At 50.0% G+C, this 18,950-nt stretch overlaps 1 long non-coding RNA gene across 1 annotated transcript in view; it reads left to right on the top strand.

Annotated features, from left to right (window-relative positions):
* Positions 1 to 3,308: 3,308 nt before the first annotated feature.
* The window catches only part of LOC108313422, a 33,449-nt gene continuing 17,807 nt past the window's right edge, over positions 3,309 to 18,950 (top strand). Inside the window, exon 1 of the long non-coding RNA XR_001829082.2 lies at positions 3,309 to 3,892. This is a non-coding gene — a long non-coding RNA (uncharacterized LOC108313422). The remainder of the gene's footprint in view (positions 3,893 to 18,950) is intronic.

The raw sequence follows: 18,950 nt of genomic DNA, 5'->3' as shown, positions 1-18,950 counted from the left end.
CCACGTAAGATACCACGGAGTCTGTGCAGTTTACACGTATTGGGCCGGTTCCAACAACTTTAGGAGGAGGGAATCATTCTCAGCCCCACTTACCCTGAAGGAATGAAGACTGAGAAGTCAGAGGAAAGCTCTGGACAGCATGGAAGACGCAGCAAAAGCATAGTCATTACAACAGTTCCAGTGCGGGTGTCACTGCTGACGTGGGACGCCGCAGTGGTGTGGCCAACCCTGGGCTCAGGGTGCTGCAAACATTACTCCACTTAATGTTTACCGCAACTCAAGGAAAGTCAGTGCCATTATTATTGCCATTCTCTAGATGTGGAAATGGGCTCAGAGAGGTTAAGTAATTTGCCCAAGGTCACACAGCTCGTCAGTGGCACAGACAACATGACAGTCACACATCAGACTGCGATCCCCACAAGAAATCTCCAGCCGCTGGAGCTGCTGCTTCTGAGATGAAGCAAAGATGGGCCTCTGTCAGGATCAGGAGCCCCAGTCTTCTTTCTAGGGCCACTTGTGACACCCCCATCCTTGTGGGCTTCAGCAGAAGGGAGAGTGTCCCTGGGGATGTCTTCTGGCCATTTCAAGGACAAATTGTACAGGGCTCCTCGCTTGAGGAGCCATCTTTCCTGTAACCATCTCTGGCTCTCACAGGTGCAAAGAATCACCTTTTCAAGAGGGGCCTCCTTTGGATCTAGAACCTTCCACACTCCTCTCCCATCCGATCACCCATCCCACTCGGAAAAAGCAATTCGAAGGAAATATTTAAAAAATTGGAAACAGCTTTTGGCACAAAGGTATGCTTCACAGCTTTGTGCAGAATAGCAGGAAACAATTTTAAGATTGTGTGCCATGGGATCAGCCTCTCGGAGGAGGAAGAACTTAGAATGAAAGGGAAATCTCATGAAATCTTACATGTACTGAGCAGGAGACAACGGAGCACGTTCTAAGGCACAGGGGGAAGCAAAGGAACAAAAGGACGTCAGCGAATGTCAAGCGTGCTTGGGGTGAGACAGGGCTGGGGGCCTTTCCTTGTTGAGACAGGGCTATATGTTTTCCTTATGGTCATATTTACCAAGTTTATTTAAACAAGCATTACTTTTACAGTGGTAGGGGGAGAGAGAGAGAGAAAGACCTTTATTTTATGCAACTAAAACCGAAACTGCTTCTGAAATGCAAACGAGAACCATGTGTGCCACCCTGGCCAGGGTGCAGGCTCTCCCACCGCCAGGTCCTGGAGGCCAACAGATGTTGAATTTCCTAATGCTGCCTTTCTCTGAGGCACACTGGACATCTCGGTTAACACGATCTACCTGGGCTGCCAAAAATTCTTTCCAAAGCACTTGCAGCCTTACCTTGGGCTTGGCTGGGGGGTGTCTTGGCAGTTCTTTTGCCTGCAACTCTTGCACGTATTTTCCAAAGCACTGAATCGTTTTTAGTGGAAGCAGCTTTCCCCTACAGGATCTTCAGTGAGAGGCTGGGGAAAGGTGGGCAGTCGGTGTGGCATTTCAGTGGCCTGATGTCCATATTCACATGAAGGGAGTTCATCTGATCCAATGGGCTTGACCAGGGAATTTAATTATTATTTGGGTATACCAGGGCTGAGGGGCCCTTCCAAGCTGGGCCAAGCCTGCAACGTCCCATGTGGCCAGGGGAGCCCTGAAGGTCCAGAGACCAAGGAATAGTCCAGAGCGGGCCAGGGCATCCCCTGTTCCTGGGTCTGCTGTTTTTCCCCAGCCGGAGCTGGTCTGCTGAGGGCCTTCAGGAAGCCTCAAGGGGTGCCCAGCACATCAAGAGGGCGTCTTATGCTGGGAGCGTGCGTCCCCAAATCCCCATGGGACGATGTCTCTGAGAAGGTGGACTGCCCTTCAGCACAGCCACCGCCTGCCCCGGGGGTGGGGGCTGATCCTGAGGGTGGATCTTTGGAATGGAGCGAGTAGAGGTGAGGAGTGAAGGGCAGGGGCTGTGTTCTGTCCTGTGCTTCATGAACTTCTAGCTCCATCTGAGGGATGGGGAAACTGAGGCTTGGTGCGAGAGACTTTCCCAAGATCATCCAATTTGCAGCAGAGCCACAATTATTACCTAGGACATAAGGCTTCCCAGGGTCCCTCAGGACCCCTGAGTGCTCACTGTGGAAGGTTCTTCCAGAGCCTCCCTCTGGTCCTAGTTGGGCCCATCATAGGGAAGGCACCATGAATCCACTCTAGGCAGTGTGTGTTTGGGAAAGAACACAGGCTCTGGAGCCAGATAAACCCTGTTTCTACTGCGCAATCTCGGGTAAGTCACTTAACCTCTCTGAGCTTTCCTTTTTCAGTAGTGGGGCACCAATACCAACCTTATGAGGTTAGCTTGAAGCAGAGGAAGTTTCCTCATGACAGGGAAAGAGAAGTCATATCACAAGGGGATACTTAGCTGGTGTCAATGAGGGACAGATGCTACCAAGCTACACCAGCAGGAGGCGCCCCCTGCTGCAGTCTGGAGGGCAGGACCAGCACGCCTCCTCCCCTGTGCCTGGTACTGCCTGGCATGAGTCAGCAGCTTGATAAGTGTCTGCTGGTCAAATGAGGCAAATGTGGCAAGTGGCCGAGGTCCCAGCCCCGTCGGTGGTGCTCTGCCTGCCTTCCCGGCCCTGGAGCCCCCTCCGGCTCTGAAGGCTCCACTCTGCCATAAGCTGGGTCCCTGCCTTGCCCTGTGTGGCACAGGACACAGACATCCCCCGAGCTGGTCCAGATGCCTCCACCCCTGCTTGGTTCCTTGGGAAGGACTTTGCCTGTTTCTCATGGAGGCTTACTCTGGGCCAGGGGCCGGGCCTCAGCTGCACGGTCCTGTTCATGTCTCACAACCCTGCAGGGCACGTGCTGTGAGCATCGTCACTCCATAGGGGTGGAAGCTGAGGCTTTGCAGGAAAGGATTTGCTGCTGTGGGCAGAATCATGCCCCTGGTGCTCCCAAATTCATCTGTTAAAGCTCTGACCTTCTACGTGACTGTGTGTGGGGACAGGGTCTGTAGGAGGTAATGAAGGTAAAATGAGGTTATACTCCCATAGGACTGCGGCCTTATAAGAAGAGGAAGAGAGACCAGAACTCTCCCTTCATGTGAGTGTGCAGGGTAGGCCAGGAGGAGGGCCCACTCCAGAAACAGCCCCCCACCAGGCTGCCCAGCCGCCCCTGCTGGGAGAAACGAGTTTCTGCTGTGAGCTGCCCTACCTGCAGTACTGTGTTATGGCTGGGGCTGACCATCGCTCACCCAGAGTCACAGAGAGGAGCAACCAGGATTCACGCTCCAGTCTGTTCGTGTGGACCCAGCCTGTTCATGACTCCACTGTGGGTCTCCCATGCTAGGGCTGTGCCTCAGTAGCTGAGTCTGTGGAGTGGGTGCCTTTTTAATGCCCTGCTCCAGGCTCATGAAGCCTGGGTAACCTCCAACTCACCTCAGGCCAGGCAGGCTCCCTGCTGGCCACGGGGCCATTTTCTGCTGCGGCAGCACCCCCTGCTGGCCCAGACGGCACCGGCCTTGTGCCTGCCCCCCTGGAATTCTTTTCTCTCCCTCCAGATATGGCCCTCCAAGCCCTGCCCCTTCTGTGCCATCCCTCAGGTTCTGCAAGGCACTGGCCAATTCTGCACAGCTGGGCCTTCCCACCCTGCCCCTGAGATTCACAGAGCAGGGTCCACTGTCTCCCAGGCATGTCTTCCCCAGGCTAAGGGCCCAGCAGTGGCACCCTTCCACCCACTGCATGAGTCCTGCTCTCTCCCCACCCAATGAGGCCACTACCGGCTCTGTCTCAGGCCCTTTTGTCCAAGTCTCTTCTGAATAAAGGCACCAGAGAGTCCAGCCCTGACCATAATGCCCCAGATGAAGCTTGACAGGGGGAGAACTGGATGCAACAGTCCAGGTGGGAATGGGACGGCTCTGGGCCGGGATGCTGCCTTGGGCCTGAGTGTGCAGGGAAGAGGCAGAGACATGTTATCGTGGATCCTCAGCTGGCTGTGAGGCTCTCTGATGCCAGCCACCTCCCTCCAGTCCTTTTGCACTCCCTGGGCTCCAGGCCCGCTGCAGCCCAGGGTCCCTCACTGGCTCCTCCACCAGCTGCTCACTGAACCCCTTCCAGCTCTTAGAGAGGGTGAACTGGGATTCTGGGGCCAGAAACTCCTGGGCCCTTTTCTGCACTAACTCACTTTGTGACCGTCTTCTCTCTCAGCCTTGGTTTCCTCAACTGTGTAATGGGGGCAGTGCACCCCTCTTGGGTGTGAAGGGACCAGCAGAGGGCTCAGTGCAAAGCTGGCATCAGTGCATGCATGTTTGTGCGATGGACAGAAAGGTTGGGGAGTGGTCAATGGCCTTGACTACAGGGACAGGGACCCCACTCACCTCCAGGCTGTCTTCCTTGCCTTTCCTTCCCTGAAAGGAGTGTTCCCTCTGAGTGCCTATGCTAATGAGCTGCCTGCAGTGCCATCTGTGTCATGAGCTTCTGGCCCTATTTCTCTGGGTCAAGCTCAGGCCATGGAGGCATCTTAAGGGCAGCTTCAGGTGGGAAATGTAGGTGGGGTTGTGGGGAGGCAGATCTAGTTCCAATCTTGATTTCACCAAGTTCTTATCATAGAAACTCCTGGAAAACTGTTTTCCACTGTCTGGGCCTCATTTTTCTCTTCTGGAAAATGGAGCAAGGACCCTTGTCCTGTTAAAGGAGCTCCATGAGAAGGTAGAGCTCAGAGCAGGTGCCTCGTGCCCACAGCCCCACAGTCTGGGTTGCATCTGCACTTGCCCTGTCACCTCTTGGTCCCTAGCTCTGAGCTGCAGTAGCTCAAAGGCAGCTCTAACTCAGCTTATCTCACCCTCAGCTCCTTCCCCCAGCCCAGGAGCTGCCCACCCTCCACTCGCTGCACAGACCAGAAATCCAAGTGGGGTTTCCTTGATTCCTTTCTCTCCTTCAACTCCCCCAGTCTCCAGACCCACAGCCGCAGAAGATTCCATCTTTACACACTCCTGCTGCCTCCTTCCTTCACTGCCCACTGGACTGGTGTAGCAGCCTGCTGGCAGTTCTTACATTCACCTAGCTCCTTTCCAGCCCTTTCCCCGTGCTGCAGCTAGACTCTTACCAGGCTCACATGTGGTTTCCTTGCTGAAAATCCTGCAGGGGCTTCTCAGTGCTTCTAGGATGAAGAACAGATGTCTCTGCTGGAAGTCCAGCATCACCTGGGCCCAGTGACCTCCCTCTTAGAATTCAGGCTGCCTTCACCTCACTCAGAGCTCCAGCCATCCTGGACTTCCTTTGCTGGCCTTTCCCTCTGTCTGGAATGCTCTTTTCCCATCCCACCTCATTGCCTGGTTGCCACCTACTCACTCTCCAAATCTCAGCCCAGGCACAGCATCTCTAGAGAGGCTTGTCCTGAGCCCCAGCGGGTGAAATGCCTCTGATGCAAGCTCTCGGCAGTCTGGGCCTCTTCTTTGAGCCCTTTCTTGGTTACTATTGAACAAATCTTTGGATGACCCCGTGGCAGAGTCTTCTCTGCCCCGTAGACAGCAAGCTCCCCGAGAACAGGGTTGCTTCTGTGCCTGCTTGCCTTGGCAGCTCCAATCCCTGCAGAGAATGTGGAATGAAACAGATGCTTGATGAATATGATCATATCCTCCTTGAACCACTGGGGGCTTTCATTCTATGTCCTGAGTTTTGCACAAGACATTCAAGCTGATTGTTGGTTGGAGAGTTCATGGTGTGGTAGAAAGAATCTTAGTCTGGGATTCAGGAGTCTTGTGTTCTAGCCCTGGTTCTGCTGTGTGACTCTGGGCAAATCGCTGCCCCTCTTTGAGTCTTGTGTTCTCACCATAATATAAAGGGGCTGGGCTGGGTGTGGTGGCTCATGCCTGTAATCTCAGCACTTTGGGAGGCTGAGGTGGGCAGATCCCAAGGTCAGGAGTTTGAGACCAGCCTGGCCAATGTGGTGAAACCCTGTCTCTACTAAAAATACAAAAATTAGTTGGGCTTGGTGGCACACGCCTGTAGTCCCAGCTACTTGGGAGGATGAGGAAGGAGAATTGCTTGAACCCAGAAGGCAGAGGTTGCAGTGAGCCAAGTTCACGCCACTACACTCCTGCCTGGGTGACAGAGTGAGACTGTGTCTCAAAAATAAATTACTAAGTAGATAAAGGGGCTGTATTGTGCAAGCTCAGAGCAACCTCTTCCCATAAGATTGGTCTAGGAAAATTTCTTGAATAAGACAGGGCCTGTGCAAGGTCTTGAAATAAGGGCAGGACTGAGTGAGGTGGAGGAGGAAAGGCATTCCAGATGGGAGGAACAGCATGAGCAAAGGCGGGAATGAACATAGCCTGTGAATTGCATGTGTGGCTGGATGGAGGGTGGTAAGCATGAAGGGTGGGGAGCAGGGATTGAACTCCCCTTCCCAAAGTCCTCTGGGGTTCCCAGCTGACTAGGATCCCAGTGCCATCTCTGAAGATGCCTTAATTGCAAGGCCCCACAATTATCCACCCCGCCCAGCACTTCCCACCTCTGGCATGGTGGGTTAATTTCTGGCTCTCCAGAGTTGTCCTGTTAATAGTCTTGTCTTCCTGTAACCGACAGCTCCCTCATCAGATAGCGGCAAGGACGAGTCCTCCGGGGGAACAAGAGGCTCCTGCCTGCCGCCCTCTATGCTGGGGAGATGGCATCACTGCCCAGGAATGCTGCACCCGGGCCCCCTCCCCATTCCCAGCAGCTTATCTAGTCTGGAATCTTGTGTCTGGCTTTGCCATCTCCTGCCCTGTGCCGTCCCTGCCACCCTCAGCCCCACACACTGTCCCCTAGAGCTGGCTCCTCTGGGGTTTTGGGTTAAAAGGCTGCCAAGATTGGTTTCTTGGTGCCTCTTTGGGCCAGGTTTGGAGCTCTGGCTCCTGGGGGTGAGGCTGGGGTGGGTGCTGGCATCCTGGCTAACAGATGGGTTGGGAGGCTGCAGTTCACAAGCAGGATGCTGCAGGCTGGATGAGCAGGCTAAGATTGGGATGGGCGAACTTTTGCTGCCAGAAAGAGCCTGGGTCCCTGAAACAGTGGGCATATGGGGTGGGAAGCAGGGGTTCCTGAACAATCAGCTTACAGCAGGCCCAGCATCCAAGCAGTGGGGAGAGATGGGTGGGTGAGACCAGCCAAGTGTGTGGGGCAGGTGCTTTGAGTCCTGGGGTAAGGTTTGCCCCCTGTGGTCACCTAAAATGAAGTGGCCATCAAAGGCAAGACTTTAAAGGCCACCAGTACCATAGAACAGAATTAAGGGCAGAAGGAGTTCAAGCACTATGAGTTGGAATGTCTGTTTTTAATGGCACCAGACAGTTTAAAGAAAGAAAAGAGTGATGTAAAATCCCTAGAGCCTTAGCCCAAGGCATGGACCCAAACTCGAGAGCTTTCTATGGTCTGGAAAAAGAATCTCATCTCTTATCAAGGCCGGGCTCACACAACCAAACCCCCAGATGCCTGCTTTGATCTGGTGGGTTGCTGAGTTACAATATTAGTTGAATTCTCAACCTTTGCAGGGTTCTAATCCAGAAGAGGTGAGAATTAAGCATCAGAATAAAGGCAGGCAGGATGGTGCACTCGGCGACCTAGACTTCCAAGCCTTCCAGAGTGTCCCATGTTGGCCAAGACTGCCCTTCTCCCCTCTTAAAGGGGTTGTCCCTGCTCAGGCTGAAGACTCCTTGCCTAAGGGTGTTCATTTGCAAGGAAGGAAAACAGCACTCCTCCTTGTGCCTGCAGGCTTGTGACTAGATCAGATTCCAGCAAGCTCCTGGTGACCAATTATAAAGTCAAACTTTGGAGGAGAAAGTTTACTTACCAACAGAATTACAAGACTTTACTAACTTATCTTGGCGAAATTCTGATCATATCACATGTGGATGGTGTATCAGAAGGAATACTATTTTAGATTTGATGTCAGGAATTAATCCAGAAGAGGTGAGAACTGAGAATCGGAATTGAGTGAGGTGGAGGAGAAAGGCATTCCAGATGGGAGGAGCAGCAGGAGCAAAGTTGGGACTGAACATAGCCCTTGAATTGCATGTGTGGCTGGATGGAGGGTGGGAGGTGAGGCCCAGGTGAGCAGGAAGGGTGGGGAGCAGTGACAGGACGGTGCACTCAGAGACCCAGACTCAAGTCCCACAGAGTCCCCATACTGGCCAAGCTGGCCCTTCTCCCCTCTTAAAGGGACTGTCCCCGCTCAGGCTGAAGACTCCTTGCCTCAGGGTGTTCATTTGCAAGGGGAAAAACCATAGAAAGTTCCCAGGTTTTGGTCCATGCCTTGAGGTAAGGATCTGGGACGTTTTCATCACTATTTCCTTCTTTAAGCTGTCTGGTGCCATTAAAAACAGACATTTCAACTCAAGTTCTTGAATTCCTTCTGCGCTTAATTCTGTTCTATGGCACCGGTAGCCTTAGTTTCCTGAAGTCAATGAGACTGTCTGAACTCTGGATTCAATACTCTGTTTTGAGAAGCTGGGAGAGATTTCTTGATGTAAGAAAATCAGGGGAAAGCTGTCCTCCTATCCCGAACCTTGATCCTTAAGAGATCCCAGAAGTTACTCCCTTGTCCAAGACCTTGTACATTATCATTGAGGAGGGGACTGCCAACCTCTTTAAATCCCCCACCCAAAGGCTGTTCTCTGTGAGTGAGGCATGCTGGTGGTAGTTGCCATTGTTAAATAAATCCCTTATATCAATGGAAAATAGCTTGAGCCATTACAATAAAAAATGTTCAGACTCTCACCCCAATCAATATGCAGTACCAGGCTGGGCACGGTGGATCACACCTGTAATCCCAACACTTTGGGAGACCAAAGTGGGAGGATTGTTTGAACCCAGGAGGTCGAGAGCAGCCTGGGCAATGAGGGAGACCCCATCTCTACAAAAAAATAAAATTATAAAAATTAGCTGGTATCATGGCACTTGCTTGTAGTCCTAGCTACTTAGGAGGCTGAGGCAGGAGGATTGCCTGAGCCCAAAAGTTTGAGGCTACAGTGAGCTATGATTGAGCCACTCACTCCAGCCTGGGTGAAAAAAAATTCAGAAGCCAAGTCTCCTGAATGGAGTGGTCACCCTTGAGGAAACACTATCTAATAATATAATTTAATTCCTTCAAGCTTCTCTTGTCCCTCTCCAAGAGGACCTGTGGCCATATTTCAGGATAACAGTGTACTGGCAAAGATCTTAGGTCTCTTGAAAATTATTAGACATTAACCCTGAATTAATGCTAATTTCTTTCTTTCTTTTCTTTTTTTTTTTTTTTTGAGACAGAATTTCGCTCTTGTTGCTCAGGCTGGAGTGCAGTGGTGTGATCTCAGCTCACCACAACCTTGGCCTCCTTGTTCAAGCCATTCTCCTGCCTCAGCCTCCCAAGTAGCTGGGATTACAGGTCAGCACCACCACGCCCAGCTAATTGTTCTATTTTTAATATTTTAATCCCAGCCTCCCAAAGTGCTAGGATTACATGCGTGAGCCCCCACACCGGCTGAATTAATGCTAATTTCTAAAGACCCAGATGACCCGGAGATTCACCAATGAGAGTGAGGGTTTATAGGGATCAGGTGCTGAACGGAATGTTGATCTGAGTCTGCTTCATGCAGACAGCAGTACTCTCAGTGGGTACTTCCCCAGGTTCTCAGCACAGAGTTAGAACAGATACTCTCCGGATTGGCAGATTTACTGCAATGGTTCCGTGACCCTTAGAGCAAGGACAGGTCAAGGGAAAGGCACCATAGGTTCCCATATCACATCGAAATAGTAAGTCAAGAGCATTAATGCATATTAAGCAGAAGCACAAAGATGAACACGACTGTCAAACAAAGATGCGGGGGTTGTGCTTCCAGTTAACTTTCTAGTTTGGCCGGTGTGTAAATTGGATGAGTCTTGAAAAATGAAAATGGATGATTCTAATTAATCAGGCGGCGATTCCAATTATAGTTCCACAATGTTCCAAATGCGGTCTCATGATTGGAACAAATTAATGTGTATTTGACACCCAGAAATTATTTTCCCTCCTGTATCCTGATCATCGGAGAGCATCAGAAGTACTTTGCTTTCTCATGACAGGGATATGCAGGAGTACACCTTCCATCTTGCCTCAGGGCTGAGCCAACTCTCCAGCTGTATGCCAAAGTTAGTTCATGGGGACCACGATCATTTCATCTTTTCATAGGCATCACACTGGTCCAGTACGTTGGTGATGTCATGCTGATAGGTCCTAGAGATCATAAAACAGCAGGTACCTTGAAATACAATTGTTCTCCAGAATGAGGGAGGAACAGCCTGTGAAAATACAGGGGTCTCAGTCAAGTCTGGGGACATCGTGTCTTAGGAAATTCAGAATATTCCCTTAAAAATGAGGATTGAATGAATGAAGGTATTGAATTTTGCATCCCTGACCACTAAGAGAGAAGCACATCACTGGGTGGGCTATTCTAGATTTTAGAGGCAGTGTATACCACATTTTTGTCTACTGCTTCACACTATTTCCTGAGCAATCAAAAGTTTCTTGCTTTGAATGGGATCAGAGCTGGCTTAGACTCTGAGCCAAGTCCTTATGATCTATTAGATTCAATCGTGCCTGAAGAGTCTGCAGCAGACTGCAATGCTCCACAGAGCCTTTGGCAAGGCAAGATAGGGGAACCGCAGTAAAGGCCCTTCATTTCTGGAGCAAGATCATGCTTTCTTTGGAAAGTAACTATTTACCTTTTGAGAAACAGTTCCTGGCTTGCCCCTTGGCACTGTCAGAGGCTAAACACCTGACCGTGGACAACGAGGTAACCATTTAATCCGAGCTACCCACCATGTTGTCTCACCAACCTAGCCATTAAACTGAGCATGCCCAGCAATGCCCCTTCTATCAAGTGGAGATGGTATAAATGGGTCTGGCCCAGGCACATCCTGAAGGCACAGGTACATTGCATGAGCAAGTGGCTGACTCTTCCAGCATGCTATGGCTTTCTCAGCCTACGTTTATGCTCATAGAAATGCCCTATAGCCAACTTATTGAAGAGAAAATCTGAGCCTGGTTTACAAATGACTCCGCCTGGTATGCTGGCACCAGCTGGAAGTGAGACATTGTGATATTACAACCCCATTTAAAATATCCCTGAAGGACAGAGTAAGGAAATCCTCACACTGGGTAGTATGTCGAGTGGTATATTTTATTGTCTTGATCTCGAAGAGCAGAAGACCTAAATTCTGCAGTGATTCATGGTAAGTGGCTAATGATTTGGCTGATTTGGACACATGAACAGGGTGTTGGAAGTGAAGGACTGAAGGACTGGTAAAAAGGAAGCTTGGAAGAGCCATGATATTGGACTCTTAGAATGGACCCGGCATCATACACATACTTGCATCCTGTGGGAGCATTCACCAGATGCTCCTAACGACCCTGCAAGGATCTTAATAAACAGATGGATAAGATGTGACCTGCTCTGTGGATGCTAATTAGCCTCTTTCCCCAGGCACCCCAGTATTTGCTCAATGGGCTCAGTAAACAGATTGGCCAAGGACGTCACCTGGTGGTGGATGGATGACATCAGACAGACTCCTTTCTTCCTGGAAGGGAACTGGAATCTGTCCTCACTGGCATAGCCACTTATTCTGGATTTGGATTTGCTTTCCCTGCCTGCCATACTCCATAATTCTTCCGGCAACACCGTCTGCAGACTCACCACGTTCCTTCTCCACTGTCATGGCGGCCCCGACAACATTGCTTTGGGCCAAGAAATTCATTTTACACAGAGAGAAGTATGTCAGTGGACTGAAGCCGATTAGATCCATTGGTCATACCAGGTGCCCCATTGCCCAGAAACAGCTGGACCAATAGAATTACAAAGTGACCTAATGATGAACCAATTCTAGAAGCAGATGGAAGAATAAAAACCACTGTGAAACTGCAGTGGTGCCATTTCACAGGATGCCGTAGACACTGTTAACAAAGCCAGATCCATGGCCGGGGGTCAAGAAGCAGAAGCAGGGTGGTGTCTCTCACAATTCCACCCAATAACTCCTGAAACTTGAAACTTAGAAGGGCTAGCACCCAAGGAAGGAGCGTTTCTACCAGGGGATGTAAACTGAATTCCAATTCAGCTTCCACTGAATTGGAAGCTGAGAATGCCAGCTGGTCATTTAAAACTCCTTATGAGCCAGGCGCAGTGGCTCACGCCTGTAATCTCAGCGTTTTGGGAGGCTGAGGTGGGCGGATCACCTGCGGTTGGGAGTTCGAGACCCGCCTGACCAACATGGAGAAACCCCATCTCTACTAAAAACACAAAATTGGCCGGGTGTGGTGGTGCATGCTACTTGGGAGGCTGAGTCAGGAGACTCACTTGAACCCTGGAGGTAGAGGTTGCAGTGAACCAAGATTGTGCCATTGCACTCTAGCCTGGGCAACAGGAGCGAAACTCCATCTCAAAAAAAAAAAAAAAAAAAAAAAAAAAAAAAAAAAAAAAAAAAAAAAAAAAAAAAAAAAAAAAAAAAAGCAACCAAAAAAACCTCCTTAAGTTGCTGGGTAAACAAGCAGAGAAGAGTTATGACCACTTTGCCTCTCAAGAGGAAATCAGCTTTCCCCTACTTCTGTACTTAGTGAGAGCAGGGACTAACAGTATGGAAACTGCTGGAGTCTAAAAGTAACTGAAGATCTTTCTAGTTCTGGGTGGGCAGGCCCTGCCCGCTCTCAGATCCATAGGTATGACTGTTAAGGTGATCTTGCCAGGTAAAGGACCCTGCCTGGGAAACAGGAAATTAATAAATGCCAACTATTATGTCATGACCAGTAGCAGAAGGAGATGTAGTATTTTCCTTCATTTTCTTTTTCCTACCTTGTCACGTCTATGTTAACATATTTTAACCTAGTGCTTCTTAATTTCTCATGTGCATGCCAGTCATCTGGGAGATCGTGTTAAAATGCAGATTCTGAATCAAGAGGCCTCAGTTGAGGCCTGAGATTCTGCATTTCTGAGTAGTCTTTCCTGACCTCTTTAGATAAAGTAGCCTGTACCAAGCCATTCTTTCTGATTACCCTGCTTCCCCCACCTTCATGGCAGTGATCCCTGAGATTATTTATTCATTTATATGTTTGCTCATTTATTGCCTGTCTCTTATACTACATGTAAATTGCATGGGGAAAGAAATCTTGAATTTCTTATTTATCTTCATATTCCCAGCACCTAGGACAATATGTGGCACACAGTGGGCACTCTATAAATATTTGTGTAGGCTGGGTGCAGTGACTCACACCTGTAATCCCAGAACTTTGGGAGGCCAAGGAGGGCAGATCTCCTAAGGTCAGGAGTTTGAGACCAGCCTGGCCAACATGGTGAAACCCCATCTCTACTAAAAATAAACAAATTAGCCAGGTGTGGTGGCACAGCCCTGTAATCCCAGCTACTTGGGAGGGCAAGGCAGGAGAATCGCTTGAACCTGGGAAGCGGCGGTTGCAGTGAGCCAAGATCGTGCCACTGCACTTCAGCCTGGGCAATAGAGTGAGACTCCATCTCAAAATATAAATAAGTAAATAAATATTTGTGGAATAACTGAATGTATATAACTTATGCAATCAGTTGTATTTCCATGTATGCCCAGAAACACACACACACACACACACAAGGACAAACACACATGTGCAGGAACGTATAAAATGTAATTAATTAGAAACATATGCACACAAAAATAAGTGTAGAGATTAACATAGACAAACACACAAATATGTGATGCACATGCATATACACACACAGATATATAAACTCACATAAACACATGCCTACTCCAGGAAACTGATGCCCACATCAGAGTCAAGGTGCCACTGGCTACCAGTACAGTGACTCGGGCTAGGCCCTTCTTTGCTACTTTCTGATTCCCTCCAGCTGGTGAACCCGGACAGAGAAAGGGCTCAGAACATGGACCCTCCCTGGCCTCCCCAGAAGCAGCCGTGCCAAGCTTCTCCCTCCACCTGTATCGGTGCCCCCCGAAGGCAGTGTTGATGACTCCTGCCCCCCGGTGCTGGCCAAGGGCAGTGTGGGTGGACTGCAGGTCTCATTCCACACAAGGGAAGCTTGATTCCTTGCCCACCATCACCCAGAAAGGTGGAGGGAGCCCCAGAGTCTCAGCAGTGCTAGTGGGACCGGTTCCCTCTGTGACTCAGGGCCCTGGTACCTGCTTCTGCGTGCCCCACCCTGGCCCCCCCACCCTACTATGCAAAGGGTGGTGGCTGCTGCCCAGGCCCTAGTCTATTTTGTTTGCAATTACCTGGCCAGTAAGCCAGGAAACTGCAATGAGCAAGTTTTGGCAGACAGACCAGTGTCTCTGCCCAAAGATCCCTGCTCCTGATAATCCCCCAGGAAACCCTGCTGCTTTGCTCTTCCTTGGAGCCCCCTCGGATCCCTGTTCTGAGTTCCTGAGCAGCTATAACCAGGTCTGACAGGTGTCCTCTCTCTGTTGCTGGAGTCCTGTTTGAGCCTGCCCAGGGGGTGGTCAGGGTCTCTTTGTACCCACAGGTTCGGGGAACTCATTGCCTTTCATGGGGCCCAGTTTCTCCAAAGCATGGATAAGCCTGCTTTTGTTAAGTGACTCCTCTTTCAGCAACTTTTGCTCTAGGACTACCCTTTGGAATTCAGAGACAGAGCCTGTGTCTTCCCTGAATCTTCCAGTTCCCCTTGTGACCATCTCCATATCTTTCACTGTATCCAAGGAGGACATTTTTTTAAATATGGGGTCTTATTCTGTCACCCAGGTTGGAGTACAGTGGCATGATCATGGCTCACTGCAGCCTCCATCACCCAGGCTCAATCAGTCCTCCCACCTCAGTCTCTGGGGCTAGAGGTTCACACCATTACGCCTGGCTAATTTTTGTATTTTTTGTAGAAATGGAGTCTCACTTTGTTGCCCAGACTGGTCTCAAACTCCTGGGCTCAAGCAGTTTACCCATTTCAGTCTCCTAGAATGCTGGGATTACAGGCATGAGCCACTGCACCTTGCCCAAGGCGGACATTTGTTTCAAGTTTCTGTTATTCAGTGATTAAATCATTCACTCACAAATGTTTTCTGGGTCCCCACTATGTGCTGAGCACCGTGGGGTGAGCAAAAAAGATAGTGTGCTTGGGAACAAAAAAATCATGTGCTTGCCCCATAGGGCACGTATTCTTCTCAGAGAGGCAGGCCAAAGCGAATTTTAAAAATGTGAATACAAATGATCACAAATTGTGATAAATTCCAAGGAAGAAAGAAACATTGTCCTGATGTATAGAAAATAATTGGATGAAACCCACTATAGATTCTGTGGCTCAGAAGCCTCCCTAAGGGAGGGACACTTGAGCTGGAATTTGAAGGCTAAGAGCCTTTATAAGAAGAGCAGGGGATGAGGGTCCCAGGCAGGGGCACAACACCTGTAAAACTCTGAGGCAGGAAATGGCTGGGGTGGCATCTCCCTCACTTCCCATTTGTCAACTTAACTTTCCCCTCAGAGGAACCTGCTCTCTTTCTTCCTCTTCTGTCCCCACTGGAAAGGCCCCCTGGCCTACCGGGGCTCGCTGACCTCCTCACAGAGCTCTGCAGTGCAGCACGGGCTGGCAGGTTAGCATCTGGGAAAGCCAAGATTGCTTGACCTCAGGTTGCTGCTCTTACCTGTAGACCATTGAAAGGAGAAAATTCCAATCTCAGGTCTGACGTATATCAGCTGTGCAGACTTGCAAGTGCTTTTTGACTTCTTGGCATCTCAATTTCCTTATATATTTAATAAGAGTAATCATGCCTACTTGAAAGGCAGTTGGGAAGAGCCAATGAGATGATCAAGTGCTCTGCAAGTGTAACCAGAATCACCCACTTCACTAGCTTGGGAGTATTGTTTACATACATCTTAAACATTTCTGGGTAATTGCTCAAAAACCTACTTGCACATTTAAGGGATTTCCTATATCTCCTGATCGAAGCCATTGCCTGCCCTTGTCTGAATGAATCCAGATTTCTCTGACCAAAGGAGACACTCCTGCTCCTAGTGCTGAGACTTGAAAAATTCTAGTTCTCATCAGCCTATCAGTGTTCCTGCTTCTGTTGCTGCCACATGGGGTTGCTGTCGAAGACATGTTCTGCACAGCTTTGTGGACCCTTGTCTTCCATTCCTGTGATCTCTACAGGTTGGCTACAAGGTTACAGCTTCCTTAGACTCACATCTGCACCCTTGATGACTGGCCCCCAAAGCAAACTACTGTTCCAGGCCAAGAAGGGCTTCTAGCTTCAGCCATATGGAAAACCAAAACCAGCCCTCTACTAACATCCCAGCCCCTGAGCTGTGCCAGTGCATCATTTCAGATCCTCCCTCCACTCATGGAGGGTGGGAGGATACTTAGTGTCTTCTCTGGATAATGGATTATCTCAACTTGTAGGGGAGAACACTGAACATGGAGGATTTTTGGTTGCTATGCAGACTTGCCCACCAATGCCTCAGAGACCAGCTCTGCAAACAAAAGGGGACTGGGAGAAGCCTTTTTGAGGCCACCGTTAAGTCCTGTCACACCCTTCCCCAGAACCACAGGGGCCTCCCTCCTGGCTCTGTGTCTGGAGAGCTAAGAGGGACATGCTTTCTCCACACTGGTCAAATGACACTTCCCTGAACAAGGAAGGTTTGTTCTGAGAGGCACTTCTGCTTATACTTCAACAGAGAAATAGCTGGCAGCTCCTCTCACCACTTGCCAGCCCCAAATTAAACTCTTCTTTTCCAGGCACTCTGGTATAAAAGCACCTTCTTCTTTCATCCTCGCAAACCACCCTGCAAAGAAGCTGTTGTGAGGATTAAAAGGAATGATGCATAATTTGTGCCAGGAAGAGTAGCTACTTAATGTATGATAGGTGCTTCTGTTGCTATTCTCTGGATGGAGTTTGGGTTCCCCTTCAGCACTGAAAACCCATCTTAGGTGCCTTGCTCAAAGACTGCTTGGCATCTGCTTTCTTGATTCAGTGCAACTTCCTCCCCGGCGGGAGGATAGAACAGGCTCTTTAATGCTTCCCCAGGCAAGGTGGAGGTTGCAGTGAGCTGAGATTGCACCACCACAGTCCAGCCTGGGCAACAGAGTGAGACCCTGTCTCAAACAAACACACAAACAAACACATACTTCATCAGGCTTCAGTTAAAAGGCCTTTCCCCACTATGCCCCCACCACCGTGCTCACCCTGACCCCTCCAGATGGCACCACCAGGTCTGTCCCAGTGTCTGGGAGAGGGAAAGTCAGTGGGCAAGATGCATCTGGACTGGGTAGAAGGGAAAGAGTAGAACAGGTGCTCCATCTGGCAGACAGGTGGGCAGGTGGCAACCCTGGGCCAGGCTGAGCAGAGGCCAGAGAGCTGAGCCCAGCTGGAGAAGGTGAACAGGCAGTGCTCTGCTTACCTGGCTCCAAAGTCCTCATCCCTGCAAGGTCCGAGCTGTGTTCACAGCACTTGGATGAACTGCAAGTGGAGACTGTGATCTGCCCTGCCATGGCACCACTGACGGGCAGTGCCACCTTCAGCTGGAGGGGGCTCATCATGAACAAATGGCCTACTGACAACAGGCCCTATGTTGGCATGGATGCCTCTGCCCTTTCCCCTTCAATACCTTCAAATTTGAGCTTTTCAAATCAAGGCAGGTGACCTCTGAGTCCAAGGGATGAAGGAGCAAACACCTCTTGGTTCTCTGAAAAATGTCATTGGTGACAAGGGGTAGAAGGAAAGGACCCAATTTGCTCTATGGCTTATCCAGGTCAGGCCACCTTCACTGTGGCCACAGTGGCTTCCCTCCCAGAGGACCTCTGAAGTTCCTTCTGGCTCTGACATTCAGTGGCAAAATAACAGTGACCAACCTTTAGAGCACTTATCTAATTAAATCCTCCTGAGCTGGTACCAATGTTATTCCCAGTTTATTGACAGGGAAACTGCAGCTTAGAAAGGCTAAGGCAGTTGGCCAAGGTCACCCAGCTCCTTGGCGGCAAAGCCTGGATTCCAGTCGGAGGCTCTCCAAGTGCAGAGCCCAGCACGCTTAACTCTTCTGCTGTGCCATCGTGCCCCGTCCAGACGCTGTGGAGATCAGTCAGTGCTAGTCTAAGGCTGGTGTTTTGCTGATGAGCATGAATTCATCCTCTGTGCTGGTTTTGTGCTCTGTGGCTTTAAGAAAACTTTCTTCTCTTTCTGCTTTAGTTTCTGAAGAAACTGGCCAAGCTGGCTCCGAACCGGCAGCCAAGAGACTCTGTGGAGTATGTCAAGCAGGCTCTTGTCTAAGTACACAGATGTGTGTGTGTGGAGTGGAGAGCCCAGGGAGTAATTAGGGAAATATCTCAAAGGGGGAGATCTGCCTCCTCTGGGGTGAAGCCAGTGAGCCTGTCTGTCAACAAGCCCTCCTTGACTCCTTCCTTGGGCTGGGCACTGTGGGGGGTAGAGGGATGCAGGAGCACAGAGCTCCCTCCCAAATCTGAATGCTCTGACATGAAGACACCCCTTCTGCTCTCCCTCCCTAGCACCCCCAACCCCCATATCCTGGAGCTCCAATCCTGTGAGGAGAGATAAGATTTATACACGTGAAAGTGAAGGAACAATGGGATGATTTGCGCCAAGTGTGTGGTCTATTGGCTCTTTAATAAGCATTTATTGAGCCTTTTCAGTACCAGGACAGGGCTGGGCAAGGGAAACCCAGAGATAGAAGGCACTGAGTCTCCCCTCTTAGCACAGGGCCAGATGGAGAACAGGCTTGTTAGCCAGTCAGGGCCACAGAGAGGAAAGGAGCTTAGAAGTTTCCCAGTGGCACACCATAGGTGCCCAAGCACATGGTTAAATGCTTATTGTGGGTTTTTTAATTTTTAATGTTCTTAAAAATAGAGATGGAGTCTCACTATGTTGCCCTGGCTGATCTCAAACTCCTGGGCTCAAGCGATCCTCCTGCCTTAGCCTCCCAAGTAACTAGGACTACAGGTACGAGCCACTACATCCA

The sequence above is a fragment of the Cebus imitator genome, unplaced genomic scaffold (genome assembly GCF_001604975.1).
Source record: "Cebus imitator isolate Cc_AM_T3 unplaced genomic scaffold, Cebus_imitator-1.0 Scaffold136, whole genome shotgun sequence".
Taxonomy (NCBI): Eukaryota; Metazoa; Chordata; class Mammalia; order Primates; family Cebidae; genus Cebus; species Cebus imitator.
The sequence above is the reverse complement of the archived record's forward strand: the minus strand, read 5'-3'. Positions and strand labels throughout refer to the sequence as shown.